We start from the raw sequence: 14,103 nt of genomic DNA on the forward strand, positions 1-14,103 counted from the left end.
CTCAGGGTTGTTTTGATTTGCATTTCCCTTATGACTAAACAAAGAACTCACAGCTGAGGAATGCCGAATGGCTGAGAAACACCTAAAGAAATCATCACGTGCTTTTTAGTGCATTCCTTTTGGTGACAGTCTTTTTTCATTAATGTTTTTACTCATTCACTTTACACACTGATTGTGATCCCCAATCCCTCCTCTCCTCCCAGTCCCATATTTACTAATCTCTCTCCCCCATTACCTCCTCCCCTTATTCTCAGAGAAGAAGAGCCCCCCTCTCAATTCATATATGCACTGGGACATCCAGTTATAGCAGGACTAAACATATCCTTACCTTTCCCACTGATGCCCTACCAGGATGTCCAGTTAGGGGTAGGGGATCTAATGGCAGCAACAGAGTCAGAGACATGCTCCACTCCACTTGTTAAGGGGCCAGCATGAAGACCAAGCTTCACATCTGCTACAAATGTGAGGGACACTTAAGGTCCCACGTCTGTGAGAGCTCTTGGGCCCAGGTTCGTTGACTCTGTATGTCTTCTTGTGGTGTCATTGACTCTTCCAGCTCACTCGATTTTATCCTTGGGGACCATCTTAATTTAGGCAAACAGTATAAGAAGTTTAGAGTTGGGGCAGAGAAAACCCTTTATGTTAAGGAGCTCTGTGGTCCTCCCATGCCTCTCAATGCACATCTTCTGAGGTTCCTCCATGATAGCTTAAGGCACTGAGCATCCCCTGTGCTGCTGATACTGCCGTCTCTTCATAAGCTGCAGTGATGTCTACTCTCCTGAGTTTCCTCTTAGAGATTTTAGTGCCAATGCCTTTCAGATCCTCAGAGTAGGCTTGACTCTTAAAACAGACCATGGTTTCTTCTGTTAAGCTTCGCTCATGTGTTTCTAGTCTCCTTGTTTCCATGATGTTCTGTCAACAAGGACCTCAGTCATATTGGTAGTTTCTTTAAATAGTTTTTGAGAAATTAAAGAAATATTCATGGAGAATTTCATACACATGTACACCAAAATATGATTCTATTCATCCCACATCCCCCCCAATTTCTTTAGTATCCCTTGTAACACATCCCTTTCCCAGATTCATGTCCTCTTTTTCTTTTTATTAATAACTTACTTAGTCCTATTAATGCTGTCATATGTGTGCAGGTATGGTGCTGACTACTGGAACATGGACTTCACACCAATGACCACCATCCTACTTTCAATCAGCTGTTGCTGGAGGAAGACAAAATGAAATAATAATAATAATAATAATAATAATAATAATAATAATAATAATAATAATAATGGCTTAGTGCACAGAGGCAGAAACAGACTAACATCTTAAAGAAAATCCTCTAGGAAGCTTATATATTTTTTAGAGAACATTTGTCTATTGGTCTAGTGTCTTGGGTAGTTTTGAAATCTAGGTACCTGAAGTCATGTGCTCCACCAGTGGCAGCTGAGAGCACCTCTACTGTACCAGAGGTACTGATGTCCACTGCTGCATTTGATTTGACTTTCTACGTAGCAGCCAGTTCATTATGAACCTAACAGGAATCAGAAGGCTGAGGTTATTTTTATTTATTTATTTATTTTTAACATGTCCTTGATAGCTGAACATAGGTATGCTTCAAGGAAAAACCTCCTAATTGGTTATTCAGGTGGCTAGACCTTAAATTGTAGATGCCGTGTGTGCATGTGTGTGTGTGTGTGTGTGTGTGTGTGTGTGTGTGTGTGTGTAACAATAGCAATTAAATAAGAGGCCACAATTTTGAGAGGGAGCAAGGTTAAGTACATCGGGGGATTGGAAGGAGAAAAATAAAAGGGGGAGATTATGAAATTTTAATGAAAAAATATAAAGAATAATTAAAAGCTACTGTTGGTATAATAGTTTACTTTGTAAACTCAGGTTGCAACATAGTTTTAGTCTGTTGTCAGGACATTCAGCAAGCTTCCCCATTCTCCACTCCCCAGTGAATCCTTTCCATATTTTTATGATGTTGTGAAGAATTTGTTTCTATCACACTCTTAATATCCATGGTATTAAAAGTGGAATAGAAGCAAATGAATTTTGCCCTACCTATCAGCATAGTGATGTTATGATTTTTGTAAATATTATAACATGGATAAGGGAAAACCCCATTTCTTTAGTTAATATTCTGGAGTTACCTGTTTCAACTTGGTCTGAGTAAGTTTCCTCCATTCACAGAATAAAATCCCCAGGAGGTGAGGTTGTCATCCATACTTGGAGATGAGGAAACAGAAGCTCTGGGAGTTGGAGGAGATTCTATAACATTTCACAGCTCGTGGTGGTGCTATTAGCACCCGAGCCAGGGTCTGTCTGGCCACAGTTACAGCTCTTGCCACTTTCCACACATTTAAAACCCTGAAAAAGCAGGCTGGTGTGAAGTGTGCTTCATATTTAGCATCCAGATTCCTTTACCAAGGACTCTTAAGTATTCATCACAGCAGACCAGCCAAGACTTGGAAATGAAGGAAATGTCTCTGAGGAAAACATTCATAGTATCACAGCCCATTTTCTTCATGAAGAAATAAGGTTTCTATCACCCTATTACGTTTTGGAGCCTGCTGGGAGCCTGCTCACACCCACCTGTGTTTTGTTTCCTGTATGCACACATGCAAATCCTGTCTTGAAAAATGAAACGCCATTTTCTGAAGATAACTATTAAAAAAAAGTTAAGCATTAAACGTACTTACCAACTATTTATTGGTTTGTTTGAGAGCGTTAGTGCAGAGCTGGACTCACAGTTCTCCTACCTTAGTCTCTCCGATTCAGGGACTATAGGTGCACATCACCAGCCACATCTTGCTTGCTATGTAGTTTCCCTCCCCCTTCCTTCTCCCTTCTCTTTCCTCTACTCCCTTCTCTTCCCTCTTCTTCTCCTTCTTGAGACATAATTTTACTATGTAGCCTAAGTTGGCTTTGAACTTCCCAGGCTAGACTTGAACTCACAGAAATCTTCCTGCCTCGGTTTCCTGAGTGGTGCCATGCCACCTTGGCTAAGACAACCAATTCCTCTAACTACTATTTTCCAATATGGGAATTTTACTGAGGATGGTGTGATGTATCTTACATCATTTTCCTCAAGGAATTGAAGATTTAAGAGTGGATTTGACAGAATCTGTACTTTGCTTTTGAGGCCACTGCCTTTTCCTGACCTTTGTCATTTGTTGTCCTTTGGGGAGAGATACATCATCAGCCTGCCGCTCATGCCTGCAGCATTCTTCTCTTCACCATGAAGCACTCGGAATATTCTCTTCCTCACAGAATCCTCATTCTTCTAAAGCATCTGAACCGACATGCCTTGATTTTGCAGATATTCTGAGAGCTTGTCTGAGGGAATCTTCTCTATCTGTCATTGCAGAGTGGCCACCAGGTGGCAGCCCGAGTGCCCGCATGGTGGTTGATCATGCCCAGGGTGCTTACTTATATGGAGAAAACAGGGTCAAGTGTCTGCCAGGGTGATGATGACTGTGGAGGGCCAACAGTGCAGGGAACCACTTCTTGATGGTGTTTTAAAAGCACTAGCAACATCACTCTTCCATTTGTCAGGCTTTCCAGGATGCGTTGTTTTACACAGGAAGATTAATCCCCATTTGGTTAGAGGAAACAAAAAAGGGGGGTTAGTGCAGGGGGGATACTTTCCTATTATCCAAAGTCATGGGTTCTCAACCTTGAATGTAAATTAGAATATACTGAGGAAAATTTTAAACGATTCTCTGGGGCAGTATCTAAGAGATTAATTTTTTAAAAGTACTTCAGGTGATTCCAAAGTGTATTGAGGGATAAGAATCATCTCTTCAATTTGTTTGTTCACTTGCTTGCCATCTACCACATAATTCCTCTTGTCAGCTGTGAGCAAGGCAATGGTGCTGGTGTAAAATTACATTATTCGGTTGCCTCCTAAGACCTTGCAAGTTAGTTCTTCAATTCAATGGAAGTCAATTCAGCAAACAGTTATCAAGTTACGATTACACAACAGGTTCTACAGTAAGAGCTGAAGAAGAGGCAGTAGAAATTTCTATGGGCCAATGTTTGGAGTCTAGTGTGTGACATGTACAACTAATTATCATATAGGTAGAATGTGGTATCAGTTGTTCTTTACTTTGTCATAACTTTCCATGGTAGCACAAAACATTTCTGTCTCCCAATTAACTTTGCAGGCTGATGAGCGACCAGCTCTCATTACCTGAAGAAATATCCACGGTGTATGAACAAGAAGCAGAGAGAGTCCTGATACTCAGAGGTCCCAGGATTCCATGGTTAATATCTCTTCCATGTTAAGTATTAGGCTCAAGGAAGGAGAATGATCTATTTCATTTCAGAAGTGAAGCTGTTTGCCCTAGGAGGTATCTGTGCATTTCTCCTAAACATTCTCTTTTTTGAGGAATGAGGGAATGACCATTTCCGTGCATGCATCTCCCAGAAAGACTCCAAGGTCTTTTCTGCTTATGTTTATTTGCCTCTTAAAACTACAATCCTCTGCTTCCACCAAAATGCTAATCTAAAACTCTGTGGATGCCTTTTGTTTTGAAGAGAAAACTGATAAACATTTAATTCTCTGGGCAAATGAGCTTGTTATCAGTTTCTGTCAGTCACAGAGAGGTTTAATTAGGGGACCAGAAATTAGTCCAAATGTATATTAAAGAAGCCAGACATGTCTCATTTCCAGAGGGCTCCATTCTGTCATCTAACAGAGTTTGAAGTCAAATGCCATATGGATGAGGACTGGTGAGCAGGATAGTTCGTGATGAGCATGTTTTAAAAATTAACCTATGGTTGGCTTACAGTGCTGGCTCTTAAGAGAATGTAGGTGACTCACAAAAATATAATCCTTGCATAGGGCAGCAAGCACAAGGAGGTGTTTCAAGGTTCCTGTTTTCCTGACCCATGGTGTTTCTACTGCACAGTGAACTTTGATGTAGATAATGTCAACTTGGGCTATGGAGATGCAGATCCTTTATCTGAAGGCATAGTCCTGTCAGGATTGTTTTGAGGCACTAAAGCCACAGAAGAAAGAAAACTAATACTGTCAAATGCAGAAGACTTCATCTGGAGAGGAATTAGGATGTATTTTGAAAGAGGGTTGAGGAACTGAACTGTAAAGACTTATAAATACAAATGGGAATGTGAGCAAGTCTATGAAGAAGCAGGCATGTATTCAAGAAGGTAGCCGTACACCAAGTCTGTTTTGCGCTAATGACAATGGCAGACCAAGACTGAAAGTAACAAAGAACACACTCAACTCAACCTGATAAGCCCATTCAAATGAAGGACTGGAAGCTGCTGCTTCATAAACTCCCTATTTTGTTCCGGAAGACTACATCGGGTATGTGGAGTACAGAATTTAGCAATCAGTTGCCTCAGATGAAGATTCCTGAAGTTATTTAGCCATTCTTAATTATTTTTATGTATCTAAGACTTTTATCATATTGCCACGGGTCATTGAACTTGGCTCTCTGAGACAGGGTAGAACTTGGCTCATTGATGTAGAAAATTATCCTTGATTATGTGACCAACGGGCAGTGAGTGAGCAAGATTTTCACCAAGTCTTTTCCTGTGAACATATGTTTTAATTTTTATGTTTGTAATGTCAACTCAGTTGTGTCCAGACAGGAAGAAAGGTCCCCTGTGCCCATTCTATTTCTCAACCTCATCATGAGCTTGACCCCTCATTGTTCACATCTGAATCATGCTCAGATATGGAGAGTTTTCCAAATGCACTTTCTTCATGATGATTTTCAGCCTCCATGAAAGTTATGTCAGGAAACAAGGTGCTCCATTCTCCACTGGCATCTCTGTCCACCATGACTGCTTCTTCTCCCTCTACTGCTTCCTCTGCAAAGGAAGCCACCCCTCACTCCCTGCTACTCTTTTGCCAACAGTGTTGCTGCAATGCTTTCCCCCCTTCCGGTAGGTATTATTAATTATTGGTAGGTATTGAATTGACTTCTATTCAGCTTCAGAGCCCTTCTCATGTCCTTCTAGGTAGATGCTACTAATTAACCAGAGTTTGTAATTGAGAGTCAGTCAACTTTTCTCAACATTATATTTAAAGGGCTTATGAACCCTTATTTGATTAAGGCCATAGTTACTATAAAAATAATTGTTTTTTTAATTGGACTTTTTAATTTACAGTTCAAATGTTATCCCTTTTCCTGGTTTCCTGTCCATAACCTGCCTATCCCATCCCCCTCCCCCTTCTTCTATGAGGGTGTTCCCCCATCCATCCCTTCCTGCCTCCCTGCCCTGACATTCCCCTATATTGGGTCATCCAGCTTTGGCAGGACCAAGGGCTTCTCCTCCCATTGGTGCTCATCAAGGCTATCCTCTGCTACATGTGCAGCTGGAGCCATGGGTCTGTCCATGTGTACTCTTTGGTTAGTGGTTTAGTCCCTGGGAGCTCAGGTTCGTTGGTATCATTAACCTCACCAACACCCATAAAGCTAGAGATTAGTTCCTTAATATACACTTAGGGGAGGACTTGGTTGAGAGAGGTTAGGAGGAGAAGAAGAGCTCCATGACCTTCCAGTGTGTAGCCGCACTTACACCAGGGCACAGGGCATGAATTGGCTGAGTGGAGAATGAATAGAGAAAACAATGCCCTCTGCTCTTTTAGAAGATGGTTTGGACAGTCCCACTTGTTGCTCCTTTAAGAACTGATCTTAACTTCTTAAGTGTAAGATCTGAAGCTTCTCTGGCAGGAATAGTCTCACCTTTGAAGTCTTCTCCTTCTTATTTACACAGCTGATTAATAGCTGTTCTGTTCATGGGAAGGGCTGCTTCTCTCATCTCATTGCTTTGCCACAGCTCTGTTATCTTTTCAGTGTAAAATGCCCACTTACCCACGGGAGATCTCTATAACTCTCTCCATTCCGGTTGTCTCATACATTTGCCACAAGGGAGCACTATTCAGTGGCCACAAGTTTCTGACCTTTGTCTACCAACATTTTCTAGGTTGCACTGTCACCTCATCCATGTAGAGAACTTGCTTTTTACAAAAAACTTTAACAAGCTTCTGCTTCTGGCCTTCCAGCACTGCAGGAATCGTTAGTGTGAAGGAGAACTAGTGGGTGACAGGGCAGACACTGGAGGCAGACAGGAAAGGTTCTACTATCCATGTTCTATTTGATTTTGGAAGGATGCTAAATGCTAATCGGCTTTCTTATTTTAAGAAAGAGTATCTTAAATGATTATGCTTGCCTCATATGATTTGGGGGATGATTACATACTGTTCCCTCAGCGAACAGGAGCTTATAAAAGTTTTTGAATAATTTCTTTAAAGGTCCCAAAGTATTCCTAGTCTGAAGATGAAAATGGGCTGAGTCATCTTATCTAGAGGAAGTATCGGAAAACTTTGTAGAAAAAGAGGTTTGAGTAAATCTTCTGTCACAGGGGAAGCCATGTAGAGCAAAAGTGAAAAAGCGATTCTTGCCAATGCTTGAGGTGAGAAGCTGGCATAGTGTAGTTTTGTTTTGGGGTGTGGTGATAGAGCGTGTAGTAGAAAATAAGGTGAAAGATACAAGTCAGGCTCCAGCTCAGGATATGGGGACAGGGTTAAGATGGAGGGCTTATCATGTACTTTGCTTTTTCTCTCTGCGGCAGATAGAGCAGGCACCAACAACATCCATTGGGGGACAACTCCTCCACTGGGAGTTGTTTCTGGGAGTTTGGAAATGAACAGAGTAATCCTTCCTCGGAAGTGGATCTGTGATCTGGGCATGACTAACCATGGCCCTTTGCTAACAGGCAATGCTTTGAAGAGTTGCAGCAGCTCCTTTTGAAATCCCTGCCTTAGTCATTTTCTTAGTTAGGAAGTCTTTGAAAGCTCAATGGACAGATGTAACAGTTCTCTTGTCTAGAGGCTGTGAACTGAGCAGGAGCTGAGCCCATGGTGAGAACTAAGTAGAAGACTCTGACAGTTGGTTAGAATACACAAATGTGGGCAGAACCAGGCTACTAGAGGAGATACTGAGATTAAAACAGATCAGGTAAGGAGCTGGAGATATGGCTTAGGCAGAAAGTGCTTAGCTCACTTGTGAACACCTGAGTTTGTGCCTCAGTAGCCATTGAAAAAATCTGGCTATAGGAGCATGTGGCCAAAACCTCAACCCTGGAGAGGATGAGAAATTCCCGGAGCTCACTTTCTGCCTACACAGTGTTCCAGGCCAAGTGTGAGATGCTGTCTCAAGAACAAGGTGGACAGCATGTGAAAAATGACAGCTGCACTTGACCTCTGGCCTCCTTGTGTGTATATACAAGTATACCTGCAAATGAACATGCACATGCGCGTGCGCGCGCGCGCGCGCGCGCACACACACACACACACACACACACATGTGCGCGCGCGCACACACACCTTTATATACAAACAGGAGGAGTACCAAGTGCTAAATACCATGTCTCAGCCCTAGTTTCCATCTCTGACATTTAGATGCTTGCCTCAGGAAGAGGACTTTGGGGCTTCTGTGCAAACAGCAACAGAAGCTTTGTGAAACCTGTTCCCCACAGAAGCATGTGAGAATGCTTGTCAGTTAATGGAAGAAGAGTTATCATTTATACATTATTGAAGAGTTTGATACAGAAAGCTTTAATGTTTAGGAAATAAAAGTGTATTTTTACTATTCTCGGGTGCATTGTCTAAGACAGAGTATACTATTATTATATCTGAGGGCTTTATATTTATTTATGTTTAAGTCTCTGGCCCATAGGATATTGTCTTCCACAGAGCAGGCATGCAATGAATATTTGCTGAGCTTGGACTTGTGAACTCCAAGATTTGTTAGCAGTATGTCTCAAGAATGGACTGAGTCCTTTCATTATACAAGGTATGCCTACCTGAAATCTACATATACCTAACATCTATCAAGTTATTCTAATTAGCCAGGACGTAGGCTAAATTCCTTTCTGATGAACTCATTTAATCTTTATGACTAACTTATTAAAAAATCAAAGGGACCAAGCAGTACCTCAGCAGCTTTTTTATTGTTATGGAAATGGAAACACACAGGAACTAAGTCACACACTAATGATTTAACATTGAAAGCACAGACAGTAGATAATGTGGGATTTGTTTATGTTTGGTTGCTTCTTTGAGACAAAGTCTCATTTTATAGCTAAGACTACAATTCTCTCTATAGCCTAGGCTGATCTCAAACTGCATCTTCCTACATCTGCCTCTTGAGTACGGGGATTCCAGGCGTGTCCCAGAACATTAGGCTGTTGATAGAGTTAAAGCTTAGGTCATGTCACTCCAGAGCCACCAAAGATAGTCAATTGAATATTCTTTGAGTGAATGAGTGACCATTAGCCATAACTCATGGGGTTGAATGAGTTTAAAACACAGCTAAGAATTCCTGAATGCTTCTCAAGTGACATGAAAACCTCAAGCATGCAAGCAGTCTCTGTTTTAATCCTCATCTCAGCTTTCCAGTCTAGGTGCTATTGTGTGTGTTCGACTGATGAGGAGTGGGACAGAGAACTCTTGAAACTAGGTCACCAGAGTCTCAAGCTTACCAGCTCCTTGCACATGACCATCCTCCCTGTCCTGTGATACCAAAGGATCAAATAATGAGTCCCCTTCACTCATCTGCACATGCTGCTCTAATAAAACTGTATTTGAATTTCTCTTGGAACTGGTTATCACAAAACACCATGTATGCTTAGAAATATCCTAAGATGTCTTTTATGCTTAGCCATTTGCTGAAGATTGGCTGAGGGCTTAAAGAGCTAGCTAGACGTGACAAAGAGACCCCTTAGGTAACATGATAGAAGAACTGAAATACTGTGTTGAGTAGAGATGGGGTGAGGTCTTGGTTTCCCATGTAGCTTACTTGGGTTGCAAGGGGACTTGGAGAGCTCATGTGTACTTCACAGTTGTATTTCCATGCTTCCCAGGTTGTAATTATAAAATTAGATAATAATTATCCTGCTTTAATAATATTGTATAAGGATGGATAAATGTAACACATATAAAACTTTGTGACTCATATAAGCCATTGTGTCTTTTTCTCCCATCCCTGGTCACTTTATTCTCCTACTTCTCTTTCTATATCTTCTTTTCTGCTCCATTTCACCCTCCTTCATTCTCCATTTCATTATTTGTACAACTTCCTAAAGAGGGCATTAACAGAATGAGTGGAGTTAGGTTGAGGAAGGGAGTGCAGGTCTCCTGTGCCTGATGAAGTTGAGCCTGTCTCACTGGGCTCTCAGACTCTCAGAGGTCCCATAAAATCTATGCTCTTACTCCAAATCACAGGTCAACCCAAAAGATAGGAAGATCCAGCCGGTCTCAGGTCTGGAATTTGTACAGTTTTTGGACCTTCTTTTAATTACAGAATACATTATAGGCAAATGAGATTTTGTCTTAGACTTTAATGTGGATTAAATTAAGTCATAGAAGGTATACCTCACTTTTCTTTTCTAATTTTACTTAACTAAAGAAAAAAATTAATCATACTCTTGAAGTAATTCTTGATTTTATAGTTAGACAGAAAGTGAGGGCTGTGGAGCATATCTGAACAAGATAAACTTGGTTTTACACGAAGCACATCTTGCTCTGCTGTCTTTTGATTTTCTATGTTTGAAGTCGAAATACTCTCACTGGATGCAAGAACAAGAACTGATGAATTCTGGAGTGTGTGACTGCCTGGGGCAGTTAATTCAACGCAAGGCATTCTCTGGGACAGTTTGGATGATGTGAAGCAAGGTTGGAGTCAGGAGAAGCCAAGAATTCACTGAACTCACTACATACATCATCTGGGCAAGTTATCAATTAAGAAAACTGTCTTCACTGGTTTGGGGATCCTCCTGGATGGTTTGAAACAGAGTGCCCAACTGTTGGTGATGCTGAACAGAAATATATTGTCCCATTTCATGCTTTGGTCTCTATTCCTCTCATAAATGGGGACTGGGAGCTCCCTCCTGACAGGGTATTTCTAGAGAGATTAATTAGCTTGTATCAGTAAAGGAACTTTGATGATAACTGCTAAGTATTTTCATTATATAATTGGTGTTTTCCCCCTAAAAATGTCTGTAGAGCTACTAACTAGTCATTGTCAAAGTACTTTGTATTTTTTATTTTACTGTTGTCTTGCAATTGCCTTGGATGAGTACCAGTTTAAATGATGTGCATTGCCCATTTCCTTGGTTTAATTTTTTGAAAGTCTTTGGAAGCCTGGGCATTGTTGTATTGCTTGTTTGCTTGTTTTTACTTAGTTAGCTGGTTCTACTTCAACTTGAATAATTAACAACGTTAATATGGCTTTGGGTGGCGAGATTTTCAACAGCTAGAGTCACTTAGAAATTTTAATTAAGAACAGTACTGTTGTACTTCTTGTGAATATTTATTTTTATACCCAAGCACTCTGAGAACTGTGGCCTATGGCTTATGACTCTGTGTATGTTCATGTTGGCCTGCAGGGTATATGTGGAAACCTATACTTTTCATGACCAGTGTATAAACACAAACTATGAAGAAAGAACCAAGACCTCTTGTGAGACACACACACACACACACAGAGAGAGAGAGAGAGAGAGAGAGAGAGAATGAGAGAGAGAATGAGAGAGAGAGAGAGGAGAGAGGGAGAGGGGTAGGGAAAGGGAGGGAGAGGGGAGGGAGGGAGGGAGGGAGGGAGAAGGGAGGGAGACAGAGGGGTAGGGAAAGGGAGGGAGAGGGGAGGGAGGGAGGAGAGAGAGAGAGAGAGAGAGAGAGAGAGAGAGAGAGAGAGCGCATGTGTGTTTGCAGAGGTCAGTATCTGGATCTTATTTTATTGCTCTAAATTTTGAACTGGGAAATCACTACATTGGCACACTTGATTACAATGAGCAGTAGGCCATTGCGTTCCTGGGATTCACCTATATCTGCTCCCTTCAAACACCTGCTGGGTGTTATTAATGTGCATCACTCCACTTGGCTTTTATGTAGGTACTGAGAACCCAAATTCAGGTCCTCATGTTTCCACAGTAAGCATGTTACCCACTGATTCGTCTCCCCAGACTGGGCATAGCTTTCTTGAAGACAAAATGTTTTTAAATTTGTTCCTATTTTCTTACTCTAATCTAGACATTTGAGTTAGCTTGAATCACACTTCATATGTTAAGTGTCTGCTACACTGTCAGCTATTGACCTTAATGTATTTCATGCTTCCTTTAATCTACAACAAGTCAGCGAGGCCTTTCATAAATAACAAAATGAAAGTTCAGAGAGGTTAAATATGATGTCTAGGTCATGCCATTATTAATAAGAAAAGAAAAGGCTCAGGCTCAAATTTGCTAGATTCAGGTTTGGGCCCTTTTTACTCTGTCTCTTTAAAAAAAATGTCTGAACTTTCTATTCAGAAGTGAGTCTTGTCACCCAAATGCCAACTCGTGTCTTTTCTAAGAACTCTCAGAAGATCATGTGTCTAAATGCATGCTGTCTTCTGGACTTTGGTATTAGATTCTACAGCATCTCCTAGGCTTAACTTTATATTATCTGTGTTCCAGGGGTGAGGAGAGCAATGTAATATGATATATATTGAAAGCAGGGGGTTTAGGGACAACTAGATTGCAGTTCTCACTCTGCCTTGTGCTATCTGGATCATATTCTACAAAATTTAGTCCTTTAAAGCCACATGTTGTTGATGTGAAGATTAAAATGGAAACTATATAGGACATTCTTAGGACATGAATGCACAGAAGTCATATAATCAATCCATGGCATTTGGTTGTGTGGACATGAAGCAAAGGAATGAATCAATAAATGATAGGGACCTTTGCTCATGTGAATGAATATGTTCCAAAGTTCTTATCCCTCAAACTTGTACTCTCTATCAGTTAAGGCAGTAGCAAATAGTACTTGAAATTTAAGGTTTTTATGGTTGAATCCGAGGCATCATTCTCATAGGAAAACCATACTAAATTATATTGATTCTTATGGAATATTCAACTCTTTGTCATCCAATGTTTAAGGTCAGAAAACATTGATATCAATAGTTATAAAATGCAAAGTTCTATTGTGGTGTAACTTCCTTCATCCCGTCTTGTGTGCAGCAGTGGTGTGATTCAGGTAAAAAGCAAAGGGGAGGCACTGGACTTGAAACCATAGTATGCTTACTAGAATTCAGTTTCATCTTGCCCAATATCTGCAGGACACTGATCTCTGAAGAACTATCCAAAGACCCAGAATTGGAGATGGTTCTAGAAAGTTTATAGTGGGGATGAGTGGTTTCTCTGGAAAAGCACTTTTCTGGCAGTGAAACACCTCCAACAAGCTGAAGTTGATTCAGCTGGCATTACGGTGCTGGAATGGTTCATTTTATCTGTCCTTTATGGAACAAAGCCAGCCAAACCTTGAACCCCTGTGGATTGTCTCTAAGACGAAGATGTAGTGCTTGGCAAACCGGCAATGGAGAGTGATTACTGGGGAAGTGCTTAGCTTTAAGATGACACAGGTTTGTGAGTTGTAGGAAGGAATCTCAGCTGAACTCTATTATGTGACCTCCTGTACCTGTACCAGGATTTCCTCCCTGCAGCAACTCTTATTATCATATCAATTTTACTCCTGGAAAAAACAGACTCTTGGAGTTAATTAAATTTCCTAACTGACATGCCAATTGCAAGGCCAATTTTAAACCATCAAAGCTAATGCACATTTTCTAGGGCTCTGTATTTGCTTACTTGGAGAGTCAATGAAAAGTCACCCAATGTCTTGTTGACGTGTTTGCTAAAACTCACATGATGGAAGAGAACTCTCCCTCTCCCTCTCCCCTTCCTCCCCCTCCCCTCCTCCTCTCCCTCTCCCTGCCCCTCTCCCTCCCCCTGCCCCTCTTCCTCCCCCTGCCCCTCTCCCTCTCCCCTCCTTCTCTCCCTTCCCCTATCCCTCTCCCTCCCCTCCCTCCCCCTCCCCTCCTCCTCTCCCTCCCCCTGCCCCTCTTCCTCCCCCTGCCCCTCTCCCTCTCCCCTCCCTCCCCCTCCCCTCCTTCTCTCCCTTCCCCTATCCCTCTCCCTCCCCTCCCTCCCCCTCCCCTCCTCCTCTCCCTCCCCCTGCCCCTCTCCCTCCCCCTGTCCCTCTCCCTCCCCCTGCCCCTCTCCCTCTCCCCTCCCTCCCCCTGCCCC

This window comes from Rattus norvegicus, chromosome 7, assembly GCF_021556685.1.
Source record: "Rattus norvegicus strain SHRSP/BbbUtx chromosome 7, alternate assembly SHRSP_T2T, whole genome shotgun sequence".
NCBI lineage: Eukaryota > Metazoa > Chordata > Mammalia > Rodentia > Muridae > Rattus > Rattus norvegicus.